Genomic DNA, 12,844 nt, shown 5'->3' with positions numbered 1-12,844 from the left:
GTATTGTGTACAATTTTGGTTGCCCCTTTACACTTGGAGTATTGTGTACAGTTCTAGTCGCCCCATTACACTTGGAGTATTGTGTACAGTTCTGGTTGCCCCATTACACAGAGTATTGTGTACAATTCTGGTCACCCCATTACACTAAGAGTATTCTGTACAATTCTGGCTGCCCCATTACAGGAAAGATGTGGAGGCTTTGGAGAGGGTGCAGAAGAGGTTCACCAGGATGCTGCCATATTGAAGAGATTGGACAAACTTGTATTGCATTCTCTGGAGCATCAGAGGCTGAAGGGAGACCTGATAGAAGTTTATAAACTTATGAGAGGCATAGGTAAGGTAGACAGTCAGAATCTTTTTTCCCAGGGCACAAATGTCAAATACTAGAGGAGATAGCTTTAAGGTGAGAGGGGGGAAAGTTTAAGGGAGATGTGTGGGCCAAGTTTTTTACACAGAGAGTGATGGGTGCCTGGAATATGCTGCCAGGGGTAGTGGTGGAAGCAGATACAATAGTAGTGTTTAAGAGGCTTTTAGTCAGGCACATGAATATGCAGAGAATGGAGGGATATGAATCATGTGCAGGCAGAAGGGATTAGTTTAATTTGGCATCATGTTCAGCACAGACACTATGGGCTGAAGGGCCTGTTCCTGTGCTGTACTGTTCTATGTTTTATAGCACAGAGGAGATTTTCAGCAGCAGATGCAGAGGAGTTAAAAAGGTGAAATAATGCACTACTGATGAATCAGATATGATACTGAATTTACAAACAGTCTTATTCAGTTTCTGCCAGTGACCAGGAAGAGGCCTGTAGTTGGTGACGAAGGAAGAAAGATTGAGATGGACTGATCAGGTTCTTATATTTAAATGTCTATGCTTGTCACTACTGCATGTTGTACACATAAGTCCAAAAACTTGAGGTGACAGAGGATACAAGGTAGAAGTTGATAGGGCGAGGTGCCCATCAATACGTAATGTGGAAATTAATGCTTGGGTTTTGATAATGTCACTAATAGCAAGATGTAGATGAGATATAGGAAGAAGAAGGTGGTAGGAAGAAACGGATTGACTTCTGATGGGCATTCCTCCGAGCATTGATCCAGATTCCCGCAAGGAAAGGAGGGGGATTAGCAATACACAACATCGGATTTAGAAGAGCAAAGATAGGGGGAACGGCTGTTTTCTGGCTGGGGGCAGGTTACAGTTATAAAGAGGGATAAGATTTTGACAAGACTTAAATAAGGTTGAGCATTTTTAAATTTGGGGAATTAAAGAATGACCAACATTTGTCCCATCCCTTTCAGAATGTACAAAATCACTTCACAGTCAACTTAGTACTTTTGAAGCATAGCTTCTGTTGTATTGTAAGAAATGTCGCAGCCAGTCTATACATTGCTAGCTCCCATGCACAGCTATGTGCTAATGGCCAAATCATCTGATTTTCATTGATATTGGTTGAGAGATAATGTTGAAAAAAGCAATAGGGGCAACTCTTTTGCTGATCTTTGAATTCTACCACACTCCGGAGAACAGACAGGGCTCCAAATCTCACCCAAGAGCTGAAACTACAGGCACCCCCTCAGCACTGCACTAGAGTGTCAGAAGAAATTTTTGTACTGAGACCTCTAGATCTGACCCACAATATTCTGACTTAAAGACTGCAATTAACTGAGACTTTGCTGGTAAAAAACTGGATTCAATGTCAGTGGGATAATGGGATGATAGACTGTGGGTCACAGCCAATGCTGGTACATGGGCACTCTCCATTCTCTGTTAATCAAAGTCAAAGTCGAGTTTATTGTCACATGCACAAGTACAAGAACTCTGGTTAGGCCGTATTTAGAGTATTGCGTGCAATTCTGGTCACCTCACCGTAGGAAGAATGTCGAAGATTTAGACAGGGTACAGAGGAGGTTTACTAGGATGCTGCCTGGATTAGAGGGCATGTGCTATCAGGAGAGGCTGAACAAACTTGGGCTCTTTTCTCTGGAGCAGCGGAGGCTGAGGAGTGATCTGTTGGAAGTGTATAAAATTATGAGGCGCATAGATAGGGTGGACAAGCAATATCTTTTCCCCATAATTGAGCGATCCAATACCAGAGGACATGTATTTAAGGTGAGAGGGGGTAGGTTCAGAACAGACGTGAGGGGTACATTTTTTACTGTTAGAATGGTGGATGCCTGGAATGTGGGGGCTTTTAAGAGGGGCTTGGATGGGCACATGAATGAGAGGAAAATAGAGGGATATGGGCATTCTGTTGGTAGGAGGGATTAGCTGTGTTGACACAACATTGTGGGCCGAAGGGCCTGTTCTGTGCTGTACTGTTCTATGTTCTATGTACATGTATGCACAGGTGAAATGAAAAACTTACATCATATAAGCAGCCTTCACAAGAAAACCATAAATTAAACATAAATTATACAAACTTATACAAGAAAAAAACACAATTAGAACAAAAGAAGGTCCATTGTAGTGCAAACTGGGCATAGTGTCGCTATCCTGAGGTAGTGATTAAGATAAGATAAGATATCTTTATTAGTCACATGTACATCGAAACACACAGTGAAATACATCCTTTTGCGTAGTGTTCTGGGGGCAGTCCGCAAGTGTCGCCATGCTTCTGGCGCCAACATAGCATGCCCACAACTTCCTAACCTGTACGTCTTTGGAATGTGGGGGGAAACCAGAGCACTCAGAGGAAACCCACGCAGACACAGGGAGAATGTACAAACCCCTTACAGACAGTGGCCGGATTTGAACCTGGGTCGCTGGCACTGTAGAGCGTTACGCTAACTGCTACACTACCGTGCCTGCCCTGGTTCAAGAGCTGAATCATTATATTTGTACTGCTCATTACTAGTATAAGACCGCAGCCAATCTGTGACTTTAAAGAGTACCGGGACGGAGAGCAGGGATCTATTACAGAAGCATTTCTGAATTTAGGGTGAGTGGATCATTTATACAATGTGAATCAGGTTTTGGGACTTTGGAAGATGTGAAGTTTTTGAAATGGAGGATGAGGGTCAGGCTGGGTGACCATTGGAATGGTTTTCAAGTCAGAACAAAGGGAAGAATGAAGGTTTCCCCCCATTGACGGGGTGGTGGGGGTGGAGGAGAATTGCAGTGGTGTGGTTATTCCTGATGCTCCAGAGACAAGTCTTGGTGATGGGTTGGAAATGAGGCTAGAAACTCGGAAGCTCAGCTCCAGCTCAGATAGGATGCCCGGAATAGTCTGATTCAGCCATAGGGTGGTGGGGAATTGGTAGGAAAGGGGATGAAATCAGTGAAGTAGCAAAGAAGGAATTGTTCAGAGTTGAATTCAAGAGGACAGAAGGAGATCTTAAGGTTGTTTTAATTTGTTTTTCTGTCAGGAATCCCAAGAGATGACACACTGCACCAACTACTTACAAATCCTTAACTCAGGAGGTAGAGCCTGTTTTGTCAGACCTGTTCCTGTCACAGGGTGTTGCCAGCAGAACACAGAATGACTGAGCTGCCAATGCAGCCAGCATCCCATAAATACTTATATTTACACTGAGGGGCCAAGGGTTAGGAAACATACTTTACTTATGTCAACAAGGAACATAGCTTTTAACTGCAGAGGTGGAGGGTGATGATTTTCAAAGCACTTAACAATTTTTTCCTAAGCTCCTACAGTATCAAGTCTTGTCAAGATTGTTCTTTCAGCGTAGCCTGCTGCAAGTGGACAGAGGTCTTCTTCCAGGAGTAAGGATTCAAAGTGGAATGAGTTTGGGAACTCAGGGTCAAGTGGGTGTGACTTCACCGCACAAGAGCTGCCAGCACTTTGGCAGTAAAATGGCAGCCACAAGAATGTTTAGTGAGAGATGGAAAATTGCAGACTGCTGCAGTCGGAAGTGGGCTGGTGTAGTCAGGGTGAAGGCATAATATTGGCTGCAGGCAGTGTGACTGACTGGGGAGTGCTCGGTGCTGACACTGGATAACTAAATTGGAAAGCTGTTCCACTCCACATCGCTCCTTATCTTTCTGATGCACCTCAAGCAAAACTGGGGTTTTGCAAAAGTATATTTTTTATATTGGCATTATTACACTTGTCCCAACTCTTATTCTAGCTCTGGAGAAGGGCCCTGTGCCTGAAAGGTTAACATCGCATAGAACTTTGGCAAGAGTTAATTGGCAAAAGTACCAAGGGTATGGTAGCAGGCAGAAGAGTTGTCCAGTGACTTGCTTGGAATGCACTGCCAGGTAGGGTACAGAAGCAGATTCAATTATAACTTTCAAAGAGGAATTGGATAAATACTTGAAGAGGAAAATATTGGTGGGGGTGGGGGGGTCGGGGGGGGGGGGGAAGGAGAGACAGGAAATAGTGAGTATATGGAATGAGCTGCCAGGGAAAGTGGTTGAGGCAGGTACAAAAGTATCATTTAAGAAGCACTTGGATAGGTACATGGAGGGGCAGGGTTCAGAGGGATAGGGCTGAATGCAGGAAGTTGGGACTAGTTGGGTGGGCACCATGGTCGGCATGGACTCGTTGGGCTGAAGGGCCTGTATCCATGCTGTATGATTCTATGACTCTAAATGAGAAATGGGGCTAATTGCATCTGTCTCTCAAGGGGCTGAGACAGGTTGAGTGGGCTCTATCTGCTCTCTCTGTATTGGTCAGTGCTTCCAACACTTCCCAACTTCTGCTGGTTTCACCTGACCTATACCTGCTGTGCTTTCCTCCAATTTTGAAAATTATGAAAGCTTTATGCATCTGAGTCGTGTGATGGTTTTTCCACAATGGCGCCAGGTGGGGTGGAGGGGATTCTGTACCCTGACGATTTCCTCCTTAAGTCCAGCCGAGACCTACATGCCATGAGTCAGGAGCACCCTTTGCAGCCAACATTGGCTGGTGGTGCCTGTTCCCAAAACATGGGACTTCTTGCTGGGCCCTCCTGACCACTGGAATCAGTATATCCCATCAGGTTCACGGTTATGGCAGTAACCCCGAACAATGGGGATGACTGTGTTAACATCAACCTTAGCATAATATATCAGTTAGTGTGCCTGGAATGAAGTTGTCGGCACCTGACCAGAAACAGTGTTTGTCTCAACAACCCAAGAACCTGCAGGTCCTTCCTGGAATTTTAAAGGGCAAAAACATGGTTATTTGGAGAAACTTTTTGAGTGGAACCACTCAGTTCAATCCTGACCTCTCGTTTTGTCTGTGTGGACTTCCCACGCTCTCCCTATGACTCTGTGGGTTTCCTCCACATTCCAAAGATATGCAGGTTGGCAGGTTAATTTGCTGCTGTAAGTCGCCCCTATGGTGTAGGTGAGTGGTAGAATCTGGGAGAGAGTTGATGACAATGTGGGGAGTATAAAATATGGGATTAATGTAGAATTGATGTAGATGGCAAGCACACACTCAGTAAGCTGAAGGGCCTGTTTCTGTGCTGTATCTCTCAATGACTATGAATCCTGGGGGTGTAACTATGGCTTACTTAACAGTAGCACTTTGGCTTCTGCTCAGCATGGGTCATGAGAAGCGTGGAACGCTATTGGTTTTTCCACAAACTATCTCATGTCATATTTTATTTCAGTGTTTCCTAATATATAATGGTTTAAAAGAAACTTGTCTCCAATTTCCTCCTTTCTGTTTCCAAACGCATTCACTGACTTTCCAGAGTACATTATATTGGTACTTGTCATTCTCCAATAACTCACCCGAGTGCTTATGCTTTGAGCATGAGCCCCAGCAGTGTGGGACTACATATGATTTTAAGCTGATGACATCCCTGTCAAACTTTACTCTGTCATTGCCTGAGCTCTACAGATGTGCATCATCAATAGGGGTAACTGCTGGCACTCAGGAGCATGAAGTCTGCCTGCTTTTTCCTCCAGTGGACCAGGACTATTGCAAGAAATGATAATGATATCTCTGTTCTAGGTGAGGTCATTTAACCAAGACCACAGATCCCACCTGGCATCTACCCTAACTCCATGGCTCAGTGATGGAGATTTTATTCGACTGTTGAAGATCCTTGAAGATTACTTTCTCTTCCCCTCCCATAAATCTTTTGATTCCTTGATCCCATTTTCTTTCTTCCTCTTCTTCCCTCTCCTAAATTGTTGAGGAGAGATTGTCCTTTTGAAACGTCATACATTTCTCTGTAATGTAACCACTGAGGGCTTCAACCTTTAGATATTACTTTGGGCAAATGCCCACCTGCAATTGAAAGGTCTAGTTTTAGCTACTATTGGCTTAATTTTTGATCAAACTGTTCAGCTTGGGTCCATCCAGTGGACACCCATGTTCAGACTTATGTTACCTCAGGACCTATAGACTTTGGTGGAATGTATGGTATTGCCTTGGATGTGTCCAGAACCTCTAGAATGGCTAGGGGAATGTGGGTTTCGAAAAGGTTAATCTAATGTGGCTTTGCACTGAAGTTCTGGTGATCTGTTTTGTGTCTCTTACTCTGTGCTGTAGTTGACAGCTCATTCTGTGAATCTTTCTGTTAACTCAGAGAATCCCCAGGGCTCCATCATCTCTCCCATTGTGTGCCTGCTCCGTATTAATCACCTCCTCCACCTATTACCCAACTGTGTTCATTTCTTTGCTGATGATCCCACTCCACATGTATTACCTTCCTTCAGATCACACATCCTTAGTGTTTGCAACCTGCAGTCTTCCTGCACGGCAGTGGCTGAATCACTACATCTCAATCTTTCCTTGGCCATTCAATAAGGCAATGCATCCCTTGTTCTTTTAAATCATTTAACATTATCCTTTTAGCATGTGTCATGCAAGTTTATGAACAGCCATCAGCTTTCATTTCTTAATGACTCAAATCTTCATCTATTGCATGTCATGTAACTCCTCCAACCACTTAATGAGCTCCCACATAATCTGCATCACTGAAACTACCTTCAATATGTTCACGTTCCTTTTTCTATTGAACACTTGGAAAGGCAGGGATTGATCAGAGGTAGTCAGCACGGATTTGTGGGTGAGAGATCCTGTCTAATTAGTTGAATTTTTTGAAGAGATAACTACATATATTGATGCGAGCAATGCGGTTTACATGGACCTCAGTAAGGCCTTTGTCAAGGTCCCAAATGGAAAGCTGGTCCATAAGATTAGAGCTCTTGGGATCCAAGGCAAGTTGGCAAATTGGATCCAAAATTGACTTGATAATAGGAGACAGAGGGAGGTGGTGTACAGTAGCTATTGTGACTGTGGACAGTGGTGTACCACAGGTATCGGTGCCTAGACCTTTGCTGTTTGTTAAACACATTAACAACTTAGCTGCGAATGTAGGTGGCATGATGAGTGAGTTCGAAGATGGCTCAAAAATTGGTGTTGTTGTTGGAAGCGAGGAGGGTAGTCTTAGCCTACAGATGATATTGGTTTGATGATAAGTTGTGCAAGGCAATGGTAATTGAATTTAATCCTGATGTGTGAGGTGATGCATTTTGAGGCTATAATAAGGGGCAGATACTATGAATGGTATGGTCCTGGGGAGTATGGAGGAACAGGGGGACCTTGATGAATGAATGCAAAGGAAGATGGGGTACTGAAGTAGGCATACGGGATACTTGCTTCATTAGCTAGGGCATAGCGTATAAGAGCGGGGAGGTATTAATACTACTTTACAAAACATTGGTTAGGCCACAGCTGGTGTATTGTGTGTAGTTCTGGCCATTGCATGATAAGAGGGATGTGATTGCCCTGGAGAGGGTAGAGAGGAGATTGCCTGGGATGGAACGTTTCAGCTGTGAGGAGAGAATGGATAGGCTGGGTTTGTTTCCCTTGGAGCAGAAGAGGCTGAGGTGTACAGAATTATGAGAGGCATAGATCAAGTAGATAATAAGAAACTTTCTCCCGTGACAGGGGTGTACAAGACCAGAGGGTGTAGGTTTAAAGTTTAGAGGGGATCTGAGGAAGAGGGTGATTGCAATCTGGAACACACAGCCTGGGAAGAAGGTGGAGGCAGGTGCTCTCACAACATTTAAGGAGCATCTGGATAAGCGCTTGAATTGGCAAGGGATTGGCGATGGACCAAGTGCTGGTAAATGGGATTGGTAAAGATGGGTACTTGATGGTCAGCATAGACATAGTGGACCGAAGGGCCTGTTTCTGTCATGTCTAACTCTGAGACTCTATAACCACTTCTTCTCCCTCAACAATTCAACTCCCTGTAGAGTCAATGTTCATCCAGGGCTTGCATGTTTCTGTGTCTCTGGATGCACTTTCAGCCCTTACATTGCGCATCACAACAGAACGAAGCAAGAACAGAAAATACAGAAAAGTCTCAGCAGGTCAGACAGCGTCTGCAGGGAGAGAAACAGTGTTACATTTCATGTCCAAGACCTACCATTGGACGTTGGGCTCTGAGAGAGGGTCTTCAACCTGAAACGTAACTCCCTTTTTCTTTCCACACATGCTGTCTGACCCGTGAGTGTTTCCAGCATTTTCTGGTTTTGTTTCAGGTTTCCAGCATCTGCAGTTTTTTCTGCTAACTGACCCCTCAGTCACCTCCAACTTCTCCCTCACGAAACTAAATGCATACAGTAATAAACAATATGCAAATAATGAGGGAGTTTCTCAACACTTCTATGAACATGGCTCGGTAGAACAAAGTCCAACTAGCATATCCAGAGACTTAGCCGAGCCTAACCCGGAATCAGAGAAGAGGTGGGAATAAGCAAGGAGAGGTTGAGAACTACCGAGAGACCAGGAAATAAACCTATCTCTCAGTGCCATTAATCACGCCTGGAATCTGCCTCCATGCCAACCAGCTGTCAATTCAGGATAACACTCAGGGTTATTGCAGTGCTACCAAGAATCCTACCTCTTTCATCAAGGTGTGAAGTTAAACGATGTGGATCATTACCTAATAAGTCCCCACATCATCAGCTCTATACCTTTTTGCTCCTATCCCTTTGATTTTTTTTGTCACCTTGCTTTGTGCCTTTCCTTCCCTTCCTGTTTGTGAAGGACCTGGAAAGGTTCTTTGATTGAAGTCAAGCCACTCCTGAGTCTGCCACGACCATTGGGGCATCTTGGTTGCTGCAACAAGGCATTGCTTTGTTGAAGCCCCATTCAGTCAAGGTATTGGTTCCACAGCCTCTCTTGGGTCTGCCTCTATTTCACTATTCCCTCAAAGTGTCCAGCATTGTGCTGGCAAGAGTGGCCAATCTTTCCGTGATGTGTCCAACTGCTCACAAGTGTATGTATCTTCCAATTTCTTAAATGATTTGCCACTTGACAGACTCACTGATCTGTTGCTTGGTATACGAGACACGCAGCAAACTCCTAAAGTAGCCTATTTCAAATGTCCCAGTGTACAGTAGCGTAGCGGTTAGCGTAACACCATTACAGCGCCAGCGACCCGGGTTCAATTCCCGCCCCTGTCTGTAAGGAGTTTGTATGTTCTCCCCGTGTGTCTGCGTGGGTTTCCTCCAGGTGCTCTGGTTTCCTCCCACATTCCAAAGATGTACGGGTTAGGAAGTTGTGGGCATGCTATGTTGGCGCCAGAAGCGTGGCGACACTTGTGGGCTGCCCCCAGAACACTTGACGCAAAAGATGCATTTCACTGTGTTTCAATGTACATGTGACTAATAAAGATATCTATCTATCTAATCTGTCTAATTCTTGAATGTTTTGTTAAGTCGCCTTGCCTCACAATCATAAAAATTGTAGCAATAGCCACAGTGTACAGTAAAGGTAACTTTGCCACCACTGTAACATTGCAGCTAGTTCAGATTCTTGTTAGCTTTGTCACTTGGCTGGTGGCAATAGTAATTCTAGTCACATCTTCATTTTCAGAGTGATTGATATAAATAAAGGATCAGGAATGATGTGTGGAGTGGCAATGCTGAGAAGAATGATATATAAATGGGCGGGTTTTGTGAATCATTCTTGACGCATGCCCCAGAGTCATTCAGACATGTAACAAGAGGCTTAACACCAGGTTACTTATTTATTTCCTGCATCTCAGATTGTTTGCATGCACAGGAATAAGGGATAGGGTGCAGAAGAGGTGTATAAGGGGACTCAAGGCAGGCTGCCAGTTTAACTAAAAAACAAAATATTAAGTGTGCAGCCTGTTAATTAAAGTGACAGTGCAAGTCATGAGTCTGTGGGTCGCTCTCTTGCCTCTGATTCAGAAGGCTGTGGTTTCAACACCCACTCTAGAGACTTGAGTACATAATCAGAATTTGTCCACACATTCACCCAAGAGAAATGGCCACAAGTCATACAGGAACGTAAATCTGTATTTGTAAATGTACCTGTGTTTCATAAAGTCTGCAATATTGGCTAAGTGATAAATCTGAGCAATGAATGTTTGCTGGATTAGCAGTATGTTTTTACTGAATTAGGTGAATTGATAATAAAATCAAAATGTCAAAAACTGCACACTGGAGTAGTGCCTTGTGCATTAAACATATTGTTTGGAGGTCACAGTTTCCCTCCTGCAGAATCTTGATCTTTAATAAATATTACCAGAACATTGCGACACGTCTATTATAGTGGAATAGAATGAAAAACAGAGTTAACATTTCAGGTGGACGACCTTTTGTCAGAACTCTGATAAAGGGTCGATGACATAACGTGACCCTCCCTCCACAGATGCTGTCTGACCTGATGTGTGTTTCCAGTAATTTCTGCCTTATTGTCAGATTTCCAACATCTGGAGTTTTGTTCTGATTTTGATCTACAGTTGTGGAACTCTTCTAATTGGTAATTGGTTTATTATTGTCACATGTACTGATATACAAAGTGAGAAGCTTTTGTTTGCATGCTATCCAGACAGATGATTCCATGCATAAGTACATCGAGGTAGTACAAAAGAAAAAAAACAGAATGCAGAATATTGTGTTACAATAACATAGTGTCTACGTAAACAGAAGAACGGAAGATTCATTCACACAGCTCCAAAGAAAATTGGAGCTGTTGCAAATTGGCTAAAACTTGGGAAGTGCAATTATGCACGCATTTCGGAGTGTCTTATCACCTAGTGGGTAACTCGTCTCTTCATTTTGGCAAATTGTTTCTTCCCCCTAGCAATTTTTTGCTTGTGTAAAATTCCCCCAAATGACACGAAGAGTAGTTTGATGTATAGTATATAAAATTTGTCTGCAGTGAGATTTTCAATGACAGTTCTTGTTTAGTCGCACAACAGCCAAGTGTTACCAATAGAACTTCCACAAAACCATTCTATTTAAAGGGCCAACACTCAAACCTCATCCTCACTAGGATCTGTGACCTCATCCAATGGCAAATACAGCTTCATATGTGGCCTTTGACTACTTTGCCCATGGAGGATAAGATCGAGGTCACTTACTCCCTCCCTTTCTAGTCTCAGGCTGCTACAATTGATCTCTGCCACATCTCACAGTTTGCTGCTCACTGCTGCATTAGGGAGGTCACCAAAACTCCTTGTTCAAGGAGAGAAGATTTCATCTACTTGCTTTAACACCACAGGAGCAAGCATTTGCCTGCGTTGCAGGCTTCCCAACAAGCAGCCATTCGTAGACTGTACACTCGCAGATTCCTCCCTGGCAACTTCATGCCAGGAGTACTTGGCTGTTGGTCTGGATAATCTCTGTAGGTCCCTGGCATTAAGACATGCCTCCTGCAGGCACTATTCTTCACCAGTTGGTTCAAGTGCTTCCCAACCCATGGGACTGCTCCTCCATCTCCCTCTCCCATAGCTGGAAGAGTGTAGCTTGAATTGTGGCATGTCCCTTTAAGAGTAGGCTGCAAAGATTGCACCTGTTGGACTACACATTGACAACTGTGAGAACATGCAACGTATAATTAGAGGACACCAGGCTAAAAATGACATCAGTTTCAGCACGCTGTTACACAGTGAAAGCCGACAACGCTGTTCTGTGAACCTTGAAATTGAACTCTCAATGCAACTTCCACAAAGAGGGACCCACAATGCTATTAGAACATCCAAAATACAATGTGGCACAATTTCTGGGCCAGGTTTTCAATAATTCTGATGAAGGAATATTGTTCCTTCGAACATGGCTAAAGATTCTGCACTGACATTGCAGGCAAGCAAAAAATGAAAAGAGTTTCAATAGAATGGTAGAATAATTAAGTAATGGAGTCCATTACGTATGTCTGCTCTGTCTGTTACACTGTATAGATTGCTCTGTAGAGCACCGTTATTACACCATGTTTGCATGAATCTGCAAATTCACTTTACGCCGAGGAAGTGTGTGCGCATTGAAGTCCGATTTATCTTCGTAAAGTGACCACTTTGTTCCCTTACCCCTGTACCAACAGGTTTTGCCGTTCCCTAAGAAGATAGTGTGGTATAGTTATGTTTGAAGTTTGGTCTCGGCTGTTATTTAAAGAGACATATTCTTCTGTTGAGAAGGTGGGCGATTGAATCTGAAGCAGTTACTGGTAGCAATCCCATGTGCAACCCATTGGGTAATACATCAGGGATCACAGTTGGAATGGTGTTAAGTTTACACCGAATCTGTGAATCCTCCAATAGAGTTTCTCCCTGAAAATCATGGCCATGTTTGACCTTTGATCTGGAAAGAGGTGGAGCTAGCTGCCTTAGAGGTGGGCTTGCAGGAGTATTAATTCTTGTTAATTAAATGGCCATGCGACATATCCCTCAAGATTTGCAAGTATACAAAGGCAGACAACTCTCTTAAAATCTACCAAGGCAGAATCGGACTGATATTATCTTGCTTTAAGTGATGGGGAGAATTTTTCATAGCAAGGATTTGCATCTGCTTTGTTGACTGTTGTTTGCTCCCCCAGTGAAAGCAGTAAATGGAATCTCTGGAACAGATGCTGAGGTTTGGCACAAATCAGACCTCTCTTCCCTTTAAAACAGAAACTTT

This window comes from Pristis pectinata, chromosome 8 (assembly GCF_009764475.1).
Source record: "Pristis pectinata isolate sPriPec2 chromosome 8, sPriPec2.1.pri, whole genome shotgun sequence".
NCBI lineage: Eukaryota > Metazoa > Chordata > Chondrichthyes > Rhinopristiformes > Pristidae > Pristis > Pristis pectinata.
Note: the sequence above shows the minus strand (reverse complement) of the source record.